Raw genomic sequence first — 15,624 nt, 5'->3', positions numbered from 1 at the left:
ATCTCTGTAACACAGTAGATTTTCTAATAAATGCTAATTGATTAAATCAGAGCTTTGGTCTATGTACACACTACAAAAGCTAGTTGTTGACAAATTCATCCCAAATTCTTCTGCTGTGTTCCTCCACAATGATCATCTTGTATTTCCTTAAGCTTTCTACAGTCCTTGTACTTCAAGGTCATTGTACATTCCACTTTCCTTGACAGGAACATCCTTCCCTAATCTTTCAAGTCTAAAGATAAATATCACCTCTTTAGAAAGCAGTGCAGTAAGTGTCCTTACCTTCTCCCACACTCCTTCTGCACTCCAAATGCAGTTCTCTAGCTCAGCCACGGGTGTCTTCTTTAAAGCACTCACCACATTTCACAATTACAGTCATGCATTGCTTAACAACAGGGATATGTTTTAAGAAGTGTATCATTAGCAATTTCATCATGTTGTAAACATCATGGAGTGTTGTTACACAAACCTGGATGGTACAGCCTACTATACACCTAGGCTACATGCTATAGACTATTGCTCCTAGGCTACAAACCTATTCAGCATGTTACCATACTGAATACTACCAGCAATGGAAACACAGTGGTAAGTACTTATATATCTAAATATATCTAAACAAAAATGGTACAGTAAAAATATGGTATAAGAGATTTAAAAAAAAAGGTATATTTTAATTAGACACTTAACAGAAATGGAGTCTATAGGACTAGAGGTCAGGTCTGGGTGAGTCAATGAGTGAGTGAAGGCCTAAGACATTACTGTACTCTACTGAAGACTTTATAAACACTGTATACTTAGGCTACATTAATTTTATAAAAATAAATTTTCATTCTTTAGTAATAAATTAACACTGGCTTACTGTAACCTTTCTACTTTACAAACTTTTTAATTTTTTAACTCTGACTCTCGTGATAACAGAGCTTAAACACAAATACCTTGCATAGCTCTACTAAAATATTTTCTTTATATCCTTATTCCATAATCTTTTTGTGTATTTAATTTTTTTTCCTTTTAAAACTTTTTTTGTTAAAAATTAAGACACAAACATACACATTAACCTAGGCCTACATAGGTTCAGGATCATCAAGACATCACTAGGCTATAATAATTTTTCAGCTGTATTATAACCTTAGGGGACCACTGTCATATATGCAGTCCATCACTGACTGAAACATCATTATGCAGTTCATGACTACATTTTATTTATTTATATGGTGATTTTTAAAAATCTCATTTACTCCACTAGAATGTAAGCTCAATACTGTATTTACCTTACTCACCACTGAATCCCTACCAATTAGCACAGTTCCTGACACATGTAAACACAAAATTATATTTACTGACTGAATGGATAATTATTCACATTCACAAAGAATTTATTTCATTATCCTTATATTTAAGAAGTATCTGCATTATTTAAAAAAAAAAAAAACACTGCCTTTTATCTGAGTGGGACCACAGAAGCCAAATTTGTACTTCATGATGCTGCTCTCTCAACAATAACTAATTAGATCAAGAGGGAATATCTGCTCTAAGTTGGTCTACATTTTCTCTCGTGGTATTTTCGGGACTGGGACTGACACTCTGGTGTCTCTATGTGGGTCACTTTAACTGACTAAGTAGTAGTGGTACGTAACTATATTTGGTCATGTACATCCTTGAAAGTACTAAAAAGTAAATCTACAAAGTGTAAAGAAGGAAGAGACATGTAGATAGAAGCAAGCATAAAAGATGGGAAGAGTATTACCTATGTTCCTAATAGCTTTACCTATGGCAAATTCCAGTTCTTCATGAAGCCAAGATGTTCTTTGTGATTTCAGGAGTTATCCCAATATCCTTCTACATTTCCATTTTCAGATAGGCTGAAATGGGTTTCTGGTAATTACAACCAGTATTTTTCTAACTAAACATATGCAGTTTATAAAAGAACATACAGAAGCAAAAATACAGCCCAAAGTGTCAAAATTGCAGGAGGGAAAAATGTTGAGTGATCTTCAAGTTTTCAATAACTAGACTCTAGTAATCAAAGGTACGATTATAAAATATTATATGTTTAGTGAAAAGATAAACACTATCAACAAATAAGAGTATGTCAAAACTAATATACTTTAAAATGAATAAATACTTCAATAATTCCTTCAGCAAAACATTTGTCATCAATGGACACTTAGTTCCAAAATTATTCAAAATACTACCTGCCAGGTAGCTGGCCCTAAGTACATTTTTAAAAGTAAAAAATTAACAATCCTTTCCATGAACTAATTGAAATAAATACTTCTTTAACCCAAAAGAAACAGGAGAAGCGAGCAAAATGTTGTGCAATATTTGGGATAAAAATGAACTTAAGAGAGAAAGGATAGGAAACGATCACACCCAACTAGAATTCTATTACTCAGACATACAGGGAAGGAGATGTGACAAGCAAGAAACCTGAGCCAATAAACTCCCTAAGCCAATCCTACAATAAACTCCTACAAGCCAATCACCTCAAAATGTCAATCAGTTCTGGTAACTCCTGCAGCCAACTATTCCTATTAATTAAAAAAAAAAAATTGCTAATTGAGTAATCCATGTTTTTGTTAGGAAGTTGAAATGGAAATGACAAAATCCTAGCAGTTTTATTTTGTAGCACAATTCAAAGTATCCATTATTTTCCAAGAGCAAATGAAATGTCAAAAACATTCTTGCTGTAGATATTTAGTTGCTTTCTGCCAAATTAATGAAAGGAAAATATTGCACTTTGAATTGGTTAATTACCATGAATCCTTCTGCAAAGGGCTCCTGCTTGCAGAATTAAGCCAGCTTTAGTTGGCACACTGCCCTAATATTCATAGAGACTAGACTATAGGCTCCACTGTACTCGAGACATTTTAGTTTTTGGCATCATTCATCAGCTTACAAATCATCAGTCCTAACTACTATAGACATTCAACTGTCTGAAATAAACAGGGCAGAAAGCACCTGCATTTAATGGGGATGTACCACATTCTGCTTCTTTGAAATTTTAAGAGCTAGACTTAGAATACAGAATGAACAAGAATACCCTGATTTATATAGCTTCTAGAAACTAGAGCTGCTTTAACAAAATTCCTCTGGTAACAAAGCTACTCCAAGGAAATCCTCTAAGAAGGCGGCAACTTCACACAAGGGGGATCTTAGAGAAGTTATTTTTCTTCAGTACTAGGCCAGAGTTCATGGAGCTATTTCAGGTTTAGGTCTCTTAAGAGTCCATACATAGACCTCATTCCACCCTACTTTCTGGGATTTGAAGTTAAAAGGTGCTGATTTGCCTATTTCAAAACCTCATTAAATAACCATTGCAGTATTCAAGCCTAACCCCATCTCTCCTTTCACCCTTCTTCATGTGATTCACTTACCTGGAGAAACTGCAAGACCTGAATGCCCTCTCTCTATGTGAGATGTCATATTAAATATATTTCCTTAAAATTGGGTAGGGAAATGCTTCTCAACTTTTTGAAAAATATATTCTACCAACCCTTCTATATTTTAGAATGGGTAGAAAAAGAATGGGTAGAGAGACAGAGATGAAAAAAACTAATGATGTGTATATTTTCTTTTTCCTTTCCCTAAATAAAATGGAAAAAAGAAGATCTTGAATAAAGAGAAACATACTGATAAACCTGAGAATACAAGCTGGCCATCTCCAAGATGTTCTCCATGTGATCGTAAATAAGCATGTCAGGCTTCAGTGTGTCACTTCCTCAGAGTCTTGCATCCGGGAATGGGAAGAGCGAAGAAGCCGACAGTTGATCCTAAAAAAGGTCATTCAAAACCAACTACAATGTTCATATACTTTCACATTTAAGTATTACGGCAAATGCAAAATTAGCAAGCAGTGCTTTTTAGAACTGACAAAATAACCTGTACAAATCCTCAGTCAAAAATACTTAGATGACATTAGACTTCAGTCTTGAAGAACTTGATATAGTAAGTCCATATCTATCTTTAAATAAATTGGAGTTAGGTCAAGAGGACAACTGAGATGCTTAAAGGGTCTAGAAACCATGAAAAATATAGTGTAATAACAGAAAGAAGGTAGAAAAAGAGAAAGAAAGAACAGATGGGATAAAGAACAAACGGCAAGATGACAAAAGGAACCATATCAAAAATAATAGTAGTAAATGCAAATGATCTAAACACTTCAATTAAAAATTAAAAGGCAGAGATTAATAGACTCCTATAAAAGCAAGACATAACAACATGCTGCCTTTGAGAAATACACATTAAATACAGACACATACAAGTTAAAAGCAAAAGGATAGAAAAAGATATATCACACTAATACCAGTCAAAAGAAATCTAGTGGCTATACTAGTATCAGAAAGAAAGTTGATTTCAGAACAGAACTATTATCAGGAATACAGAGAATAATTTCATAATGATAAAGTGGTCAATTCATCAAGACGACATAATAATTTTAAATGATTATGCACCAAATAACAGAGCTCAAAATATATGAATCAAAAACTGACAGAAAGCAAGATTTATAACATTCTGGCCATAAAACAAGTCTCAAATTTAAAATGATTCGAGCTATAACAGTATGTTATCTGCTCACAATTGAACTAAATTAGAAAACAGTAACAGAAAGGTCTCTAGAATACCCACAAATATTTTGGAGCTAAGTATAAAACTTCTAAATAAACCAGAGGGTCAAAGAAGAAACAAAAACAGGGATTAGAAAGTATTTTAAACTGAATGAAATTTTTAAAAAAACAAAAATTGTAATAAGCCACTAAAACAGTACTTACAGGGAAATTTATACTACTAAATACCTATATCAGAAAATAAGAAAGGTCTTAACTTAATAGCCTCTGCTTCCACCTTGAGAAATCAGTAAAAGAGTAAATCAAGCCTCAAGAAATGAGAAGAGAGAAAGTAAGGATCATGGCCAAATTCATTGAAACAGAAAACAGAATAATAGAAAAAAAATCAGTGAAAACGAAATCTCATTCTTTGAAATCGTCAACAAAACTGATAAACCTCTAGACAGACTGATCTGAAATTAAAAGATAAAAATTAGGAATTTCAGGAAGGAGAGGTGGCATCATTACAGAATCTATAGATAATATGGGAATATTTTAACAACTTTATGCCGATAAGTTTGAGAATTTAATAGCAGAAGTAATCAATTCCTTGAAAGACTCAAATTACCTAATCTCACTCAAGAAGAAACAAATAATATAATATACCTCTATCTATTGAAGAAATTGAATTTATAATTTAAAACCCTTCCCACAAGAAAAACTCCAGGCCCAAATGACTTCTACCAAAGTAAAGAAGAAACAACACTAACAATACTAACATGTTTGCCAAACATTGCAGAGGAGAGAATATTTCCCAACCTAGGCTATGAGACCAGCGTTACTTTAATACACACGGAGATATTACAAGAAAAGGAAACCACACACCAGTATTTCTCATGTACATAAATGTAAAAATCTTAAAAGGTTGAATCTAATATTCATAAAGGATAATACATCAGAACTACATAGAGTCAGTCTCGGGATCTGAAAGTTTGTTTAGGGCTTCAGACCACCTTAAATGTAATCTACCATACTAAGACATTAAAAAAGAAAAACTTAACGATCATCTAAATAGGCACCTGAAAGTATTTAACAAATTCTAACATTCATTTCCGATAAAAACTCTCAGCAAAGTATCAATAAAAGAATTTTTTCCACCTATTAAAAGGCATCTATTAACAACTTGCAGTTAACATCATATTTAAAGATGAAAAATTAAGTATCTCTTCTCTATGATCGGGAACAAGACAGAAATGTCTGCTTTCATCACTTCTGTTCAATACTGTGCTGGACATTCTAGCTAGTGCAATCAGCAAAATAAAAGAAATAAAAAGTATCCAGATTTTAAAGAAATAAATAAAATTATATTCAGACAACATAATCATCTACACAGAAAGTTAGCATCTATAAAATCATTATAAGAACGAGTGAGTTTAACAAGGTTGCAAGATACAAAATCAGTATTTAAATCAATTGTATATCTACCTACCAGTTATTAAAACTTAAAAGCTGCAATTAAAAAATAAATTTATAATAGCATCCACAAACACAAAATACTTAGGAATAAATCTGACAAAAGATGTGCAAGATCTATACACTGAAAACTACAAAAAATACTTCTGAGAGAAATTAGAGGGCTAAGAGGTATAACTTGTTCATGGGTTACATGACCCAATATTGTTAACATGTCAAGTCTTGCTAAATTCATTTAAAGATCTAATGCAATCCAAATCCCAAATCCCAACAGGCTTTTTCAGCAGAAATTGACAAGTTGATTCTAAAATTCATATGGAAATCCAAAGGACTTAGAATAGCAAGAATACTTAGAATAGCACCTTTGATAAAGAAAAAGTAAAAAGGAGAGCTAACACTACCTGATTTGAAGACTTACTGTAAGTGTGCAACAACCAAGTCAGTATGTTATTGGGGTAAAGACAAACAAACACACCAATGAAATAGAATACAGAATTTCAAAACTGACCCATATATAAACAGATAACCAATTTTCAAGAAAGATGCAAAGGCATTCAAGTAAAGAAAGAATAGTTTAACAAGTATTGTTGGAACAAATGGATATCCATATTTTCAAAAATGAACTTTGATCCACAGCTAACACCATATACAAAACTAACTAAAAATGAATTGCAGGATATAGGCTAACAACTCTGAAGTTGCTTTATATGTATACTGGGTTTGTACAACCAAGTAAATGGATGATGGAAGCCATGTTTCTCATTGTTGGAGAGAGACATTAACGATAATAAACCAAACTAAAAAGAATTACAGTGTATGAGATTAGAGTCAGAGACACCAGTATGAATGCATTTTGTTTATATATATATATACAAACGGACAGCTACAGAATTAATTTGAGAGAGAGTGAGAGAGATCCATGGGTTAGCACATTTACATGTTTCCTGGTTCTGTCTGCCAAGCAAACCTAGACATAGTGACACCCTGTGGCAACAACCAGCATATTCAGTGTCCAGGTCTTAATTTCTATATAATAAGCTCTAAAAACAAGAACCACGGTTCCTTTGAGAAATGGATGATTCTGGCGCTGGGGCATAGAAAATAAAAGACTTGGGCATCTCGTAGTATCAAAAAGTAAAATGTGCTCAACAAAAAAGATGGAGGGTAACAAGTTAAGGAGACACAGGAGCCAACCTAAAAGAGTTCCCAATGGCCAAAGCTGGAACGAGTAACAAAATAATGTACTATTTGAATGTAAAGTATAAAATATGAGGCCATACTGATAAATGATTGAAGAAATAAATCGGAGAGAAGACATAAATATTTGTATAGAAGAATTTCAAATAACTTATGTATATACCCACATCTCTGGGAGATAGAACATAATTCCCTCCTCTATAAAACCTTCTCCTCCTTGGGCATAGGCTACGTGACTTGTTTCCAAAAAACAGACTATAGAAAGAGTAAAAAGAATGAACTTTACCAGCCTGGCATGGTGGCTCATGCCTGAATCCCAGCACTTTGGGTGGCCCAGGAGAGCAGATCACCTGAGGTCAGGAGTTCGAGACCAACCTGGTCAACATGGTGAAACCCCGTCTCTACTAAAAATACAAAAATTAATCAGGCGTGGTGGCATGCACCTGTAATCTCAGCTACTTGGGAGGCTGAGGCAGGAGAAACGCTTGAACCCAGGAGACAGAGGTTGCAGTGAGCTGAGATCACGCCATTACACTCCAGCCTAGGCGACAAGAGCGAGACTCGGTCTCAAAAAAAAAAAAAAAAAACAAGAATTAACTTTACCATAGAGTAACCTAGCTAATATTACCATAGTCAGGTAATCAAGGTTAAGCAACACCAATGATAAAGGTATGTTGATACCACATGATGTGATGAAAAAGGCACTTCTCCCCCAAAAAAATCCAAACCCCTGTGTAATCAAGAAGAAAACATCGGACAAACCAAAATTTAAGGATACTCTACAAAATATCTGGTCAGTACTGCTCAAAACTGTCAAGGTCATGAAAAATAAGGGAAAACGGAAAAGTCATCAAGGATCAGAGCTAAGGAGACACAAAAACTAAACAAAATGTAGAAACCTGGAACAGAAACAGGTATTAGTGGAAAAACTGATGAAATCCAAATAAAGTCTGAAATATAGCCAACAATAATGTACCCTCTAGTTGCCTAGTTTTAACAACTATATCATGGTTATTTAAGACGTTCACAAAGGGAGAAAATGAATAGGGGTACATGCGCACCTCTGTACTACCTCTGCAACTTTTCTGCAAATCTAAAATTATTCCAAAGTAAAAAGTTTATTATAAAAATGGATTATAGACCTAAGTGTAAAAAATAAAAACACAAAGCTTCCAGAAGAAGACATAAAAATATTTTTGGCATTGATTTTGGCAAAATTTATTAATTATAATGCTAATAGCACAATCCATAAAAGATAAAATAAATTAGACTTAATTAATCAAAATTAAAATTTTCTGCTCTTTGAAAGACACTGTACAGGAAGGAAAAGAAAAAGCAGGTGAGGCTCTGCAAACATATATCCAATAATCGTCTTATATCCATAATGTAAAGAACTCGCAAAACTCAAAATAAACAACCTGATTAAAAGTGAGCAAAAGATTTGGACAGTCACTCAAGAAGACATAAAGTGGCAAATATGTACAAATTAAGAAGGTACAAATTAATACCACAGAAAGAAACCACTACACATCCATTAGAATGGCTAACATTTTATTTTCTTCAACTTTTAAGTTCAGGGGTACATGTGCAAGATGTGCAGGTATGTTACATAGGTAAATGTGTGTCATGATGGTTTGCTGCACAGATCATCCCGTCACCTAGGTATTAAGCCCAGCATCCATTAGCTATTCTTCCTGATGCCCTGCCTCTCACCACCAACCCTCTCCAAAAGGCCCCAGTGAATGTTGTTACCCTCCATGTGTCCATGTGTTATCATCATTCAGCTCCCAACTATAAGGGAGAACATGTGGTGTTTGGTTTTCTGTTCCTGTGTTAGCTTGCTGAGGATAATGACTTCCAACTCCATCCATGTCCCTGTAAAGGACATGATCTCATTCCTTTTTATGACTGCATAATATTCCATGATGTATATGTACCACATTTCCTTTATCCAGTCTATCATTGATGGGAATTTGGGTTGATTCCATGGCTTTGCTATTTTGAACAGAGCTGCAATAAACATACATATGCATGTATCTTTATAAAAGAATGATTTACATTCTCTTGACTATATACCCAGTAGTGGGATTGCTGAGTCAAATGGTATTTCTGCCTCTAAGTCTTTGAGGAATTGCCACATTGTCTTCCACAATGGTTGAACTAACTTACACTCCCAACGATGTAAAAGTATTCCTTTTTCTCTGTAACCTTGCCAGCAGCTGTTTTTTGACTTGTTAACAATAGAATGGCTAAAATTTTAAAAATTGACCACATCAACTGTTGGTAAGGATGTAGAGAAATTGGAATTCCCAACAACGCTGTTTGGAATCTAAAACAGTGCAACCAGTCTGTATAACAGTTTGTGAGTTTCTTAAAAATTGAAATACATATCCACCATATCACCCAAGCAATTCTACTCCTAGGGATTTATCCAAAAGAAAGCATTTGTTCAAAATCATGTACACCAACAGTCAGAAGAGCTTTAACCATAACAATCAATAAATAGACATAACTCAATTATCTACCAGCAGGTGAATATATAAACTCATTGTGGTATATCTATTTGATATACCACAGCATTGATGAGTAATTACTACTCATCAAATAAAAGGAATGAACTGCTATTACAGACAACAATATAGATGAATTTCAAAATAATTATGCTAAGTGAAAGAAGTCACACAGAAAGAATGCACGCTGTATTATTTAATTATTATAAAGTTCTGGAAAATGTAAACTAATACACAGTGACAGAAAACAGAAGAGAAATTGCAAGGGTAGGGAGGGACAGAGCTTGGTGGGGCAGGGAGAGTCAAGAGAAAGAGAATAGGGACACGGAAACTTCTGGGGTGACAGTATATAGACTATCTTGATTGTAGTGTTAGTTTTCACAGCTATATACTACATCAGAACTTACCAAATTACACAGTTTAAATATATGCTGTTTATTGTATGCCAAATATACCACAACAAAGTTGTTTTTCACAAAATCAACGACTGGCAAAACTGGGAATACACTAAACCCAGAAATGATAAAGCCTCAAAAAAGGAATCCTGGCATTTGCCAAACAGCTGATGGCATAGCAAGTAAAATGCTGATTAGATTTGGTCTGTGTGGTTTCAGGAGAGAATCAGTACCTACAGAGGAGAAATTAAAAGGAAGCTGTATCAGCTACACCAATGGAATATACTGACAATTGAAGCTGTCTGAACATAGAATGGACTGCTTTGTAAGATAAAGCTCTCTCTCAGTCACAGAAAGAGTTGAAGCAGAAACCCAAATGATCACTTTGTTAGGCAAGGGTCTAGGAGAAATTCCCATGTGGGACAGGAGACAGACAGTACTTCCTGATTTTTAATGCCAGTCATCAGGAAATCAAAATAAACAGTTTGTACTTGGGGAGAAATATATTTAATCACATTCATCAAACTTTAAAGCCACCAATACCCAACACTTTGAATGGTTTAAAGTATTTGGGACCCTGTGGGTTAATGAATGCACTTGCCAATGTTCAACTGAGTTATCTTTCACGTAGGGAAAGCAATAAAGAAATCTTCAAAGATAAACATAGTTTTCTAATGTGTATTTGTCTTTCTGTTTGTGTTTTTCATATAGTAAGTTATTACAAATTTATTGAGAGAAGGGAGCATTTATAATGTTTACTATGCAATTTTAAGCAGTTAAGAGTTCAATATATAATATTAATAGCCACTACTTACTGAATATTTATCATAGGCCTAGAAATTTCAGCAAAACATCTTGAACACATGAACTTAACAATACTTCAAGATAGCTATTTTTCCCATTTTACAGATGAAATATCTCAGGGTGAGTGAAGTTAAGGGGATCTGCAGGTTGAGGATCTGAAGTCAAGCCCATCTGGCTTCATAATCCAATCTTACAAGATCATTCCTAGTTCAGTGAAGAAAAATAAGGGCCATCTGATGATCACTGCGTACAGACTCTTTCTTCATTCTCCAAATATTTCCTATATTCCCACCGAATTTATTTTTTAAAAATACAAATTTTCTCATGCTATGCATCCAACTTTGATGGCTTTCGTGCCTTATAATTCCTTAGAGGCAAAGTGTAAATTTGTCAACATGGTGGATAGATCTTCCCGCCTACTTTTCCAGCATCATTTCCTGTTATTTCTCCTGTATTCTAGACATAATAAGATCTTTCAAAGTCCTTTAAAAATGCAATGCATTTGTACTTGCTGTTCTCACTTTTCTGCATGCCCTGATTTCTGGCCTTGTGAATGAACTTTTATCTTTTCAGGATCAGTTTAAATATTGTTTCCTTTGGTGAAGTCTTCTTTGACATTCCAGTCACATTTAGATGTACCTTCTTTTACATGTACACCACTCTATTCATACTGGTATTTATTTATTTGTAGGTTTGTTTCCTGTAAAAACATCTCCTCAAAGACAGTTACTCATCCCTATATCTCCAGTGCCCAAGCCCAATGCCTGATATATGAGAACAGTTCAATAAATGTTGATTGACTGAATGGATAGATGATGGACAGGGGAATGAGTAAACAAACTGATACACAAACTAGTGTTTGAGATTAAGGGGTTACTGGGGGAGTACATAAAAGAAACAGTACTTGCATAGGACAGAGGTATACAAGTTGCCATAATTATAATATAGAACTATACCTTATTAATTTATATTATTTCATCCTAAATGAAGTCTTCATTGAAGCAATTATTACTATCTGTCCTACTTGTGTGATCCTATTAGAAGAGTTTATTTAACCAAAAGAAAAGGTAATATATAATTTGATGCAAAAACTAATTCTCAAGAATGTAAAATGGTTGGAAACCAGGAGATCTGCGAACTACTCTGATTACTTGTCAAGAAGGAGAAAGCCAGAGGAATAACCTTTCTGTGACCTTCTTCCACAAACAAAACTATTCAGAGATTTTACCATTTCAAGATGTAACCTTGTTTAGTGCAGTCCTTCTGCAGATAATGAGACTTACAAAAAAAAAAAAAACATACATACAACTCTCACCATTTAAAATTTCAGATTCCTTTCCCTCTCCATTCTTTATGATTTTCAATTAAAATATTTTTATGCCTGACAATATGTTCGATTAGTTTCCTAAAATCAATCTTAATAAATTAGGGTAATGTATGATACATTTTGGTTTGAGGGGCTTCTTTTATCATCTATTCTCCCACACAGACTTAAAATGGAAATAATTTGGGTTCTTGCTGGACAACGCTGTTTTATGTTAAAATCAGGCTAAAACTAATTCTTTTTTAAAAATGCAAAATAAGATGGAACTTTAAAAAAGTCAAGAAGCTTTGAGAACAATCCTCAGCTAATGGAAAAATTATTTTAATTACATGAGAAATGTTCTAAAGCAATCTTCTGGGTGAAAACAAAGCATTACTTATTCGTTGAGGAAAATGCCTTCTCTAAAGAAGTGTTCACATGTCAGAAGCCCTTAGTCTATGAAATTAATGCCTTATACATGTAGGTTAAAAAAATTCACACCTTGATAATTTTCTTCTAACATGCTGCCTCATTATAGCAATAACATTTTGATCTATGCTAAAAAGCATTCCTTTCTGAAGAATTAAAATGTCTTTTAAAAAACACATAGGAAAAAAAAACTGAAGTGCTCTATAAAGTACTCAGTCAATAACAGTGGACTTCACCTCAGAAGGACAAAAGAAGCAGCAATTTTAAACTCCATTAAGTATAATCATTTTTTTCTGAAACATGATAGTAACACAGAAATAATAACTGAATGATTTCAGAGCCCAGCAATGCAAAAGTTGAGAAATGAAAAATGAAAAGACAAAAATAAAAACTTTGGGCTAAGACATCCATTAAACAAAAGAAGACTATTTCTCAAAAGCTGACATAATTTTCTCAGGTTAACCAGAGAACACAGGATATACAATTTGTTTTGATTTTTTCTTTTACTATTTTCATCTTTGTTCTTGCTCCTTTTATAAATACACAGGTTAACAAAAGGAGGTAAAACTTGTCATCTTTCAAGGGAAACATTTCAGTTCATTCAATATTTGGTTCCATTAAGCATTTTTTGTGTCTCCTGCATGAAGGGATAATAGCCTATAAAATAAAAGGACACCATGCATGAATTAAGAAAGAAGCATTCATAAGAGAATCAAAATCTAATTAGATAAACACACTTCCCTACAGGTGGATATGAATTCAAAAGTCTCTGAAATCTCATATTTAAAGGCTAGCAGTGCTTTTTTAATTATGCTAAAAGTCCCTTGTCTGCTTGATCTCTCATGAACAATTTTAATCAGGCAAGCCTAATATACTCCGTCTCACAGACAACTTAACAGAGCTTTCAACTATGAGCTAATGGGAAGACAAGGAATCACAAGCATTTTTATTAAAAGGGAAAAACGGCCAGCCTAGAGATTTGGCCAGCAATAAAGCAAGATTAAATCATGCTTTTCCCTCACTTAACCTACTTAACTTCAAGAACTACAGACATATAATTAATTTGCTCTTGAGATTTACTCTGTAAACATAAACACATGATTTTAAAAAAATTACATTCTTACAATTCACAGGGGTTTTAGTTTTTTTTTTTCCCCCACTCACAAATGGACTAATATACTAACAATCCTTTTGCCAGAGTCTAAGAGTAATCTCTTAAAAACGATCCTTTCCAAAAAAGGAGAGTCAAAAATCATTCTCTACAGTTGGTAGGGATCTTGACAAATTATCCTGTTCAAAGTTCCGTTTTGACCTTTGCATCCCCAAATCCATTTGCTACATCAGCTGTGTCACCAAGAGTCCTCTGTCCATTCAGAGGCCCTCCCACAATACAGTAGTTCATTATAATCCACGTATTTCTTTTTCTTCTTTAAAAAAAAAAAATAGAGAACGGTCTCACTCTGTCACCCAGGCTAGACTGCAGTGGCACCATCACAGCTTGAATTGCAGCCTCAAATTCCTTCCTAGTCTCAAGTGATCCTCCCACCTCAGCCTCCCAAGTAGCTAGGACTACAGATGCATTCTACCACATCTGGCCAATTCTTCAAATTTTTTGTAAGGGAAGAGTCTTGCTATGTTGCCCAGGCTGGTCTCAAACGTCTAGCCTCGAGTGATCTTTCCACCTTGACCTCCCAAAGCACTGGGTTTGCAGGTATAAGCCACTGCACCCAGCCAAAACCCACATTTTTAAACTGCAATAAACTACCTAAATCTAAATGTAACAATTTTAAACTCTTTTCTTTTAACCAATTCAACCCAGAAAACTCCAAAGAAGTACTAATGGGTGACCTAGGCCCTAAGAATCTGCACCTATGCTACACCTAGTTGGTTCTATTATCTTTATCCCCAAACTACTTTAAAATTAAAAATGAGGCCCTTTGTTTGAGTTTACCCCTAATTAGTTGCTGTGTGATTTGCAGCATGTTCTCAACCCCCTCTGTACCTCATTTTCTCCATCTGTCAAATTGTTACTAATAATACCCTCCCTCAAAGAACAGAGGTAAGAATTAAATGATATATTAATACATAGAAGAGCTACACCTAGCATACTGTAGACACTTAATTTCCTTCTGTTGTGTCCAAGATCATTGTTTCTAGGCTCTTCAAGCATGGGCCTCAACATTTCAAAATTATTTCCCCGTCTCTACACTCAGCTCCATCCCTCTTGAGGATTCCCAGCTATTTTCATCCTAGAGCTCTTGGAGCTTCTCTGCCTCGCACATTTTTTCTATGCACTGGGCATGTTTGCTTATTTATTAGAGATAGTTTCATTTACCCTTGCCTCAGTTTTTACCTGCCTGGTTCTTTTCCTCATTGGTGCTGTGCTTCTTCACTAATTACAACTGTACACTATCAGTTTATTTGACACTTTTCTATTCACATCGATTTAAAAGCCTATTCTTCACAGTTAAACTAAGATATGGAAATTGGCCAGGCACAGTGCCCCACACCTGTAATCCCAGCAACTGGGGAGACCAAGGAGCTCCTAAGCTCAGGAGTTCAAGACCAGCCTGGGCAACATGGCAAGACCCTGTCTTAGCTAAAAAGGAAAAAAAATTAGCGTGTGGAAGTGCATATCTGTAGTCCCAGTCACTCCAGAGGCTGAGGGAGGAGGATCGTTTGAGCCCAAGAGATTGAAGCTACAATTACTGAGGCTGCAGTGAGCTATTACTACACCACCACATTCTAGACCCTATCTCAAAAAAAAAAAAAAAACCTAAGACACAGAAAATTAAAATAGTTTAGGACAAATAGTGATCATCGTAGCCCAGGATAAAAACATTTGGTTAATTCTTTGAAAATGATTTTGGTTTTTCATATGACCCAGCCATCCCACTACTGGGTATATACCCAAAGGATTATAAATTATTCTACTACAAAGACACATGCACACGTATGTTTATTGC

At 34.6% G+C, this 15,624-nt stretch overlaps 1 protein-coding gene across 3 annotated transcripts in view; it reads right to left on the bottom strand.

Annotated features, from left to right (window-relative positions):
* RFX3 (regulatory factor X, 3 (influences HLA class II expression)) overlaps positions 1-15,624 on the bottom strand; it is a 303,708-nt gene that overhangs the window by 215,320 nt on the left and 72,764 nt on the right. The window lies entirely within an intron of this gene.

Source organism: Colobus angolensis, unplaced genomic scaffold, assembly GCF_000951035.1.
Source record: "Colobus angolensis palliatus isolate OR3802 unplaced genomic scaffold, Cang.pa_1.0 Scaffold162, whole genome shotgun sequence".
Lineage (NCBI taxonomy): Eukaryota > Metazoa > Chordata > Mammalia > Primates > Cercopithecidae > Colobus > Colobus angolensis.
Note: the sequence above shows the minus strand (reverse complement) of the source record. Positions and strands in the feature narration are given on the sequence as shown.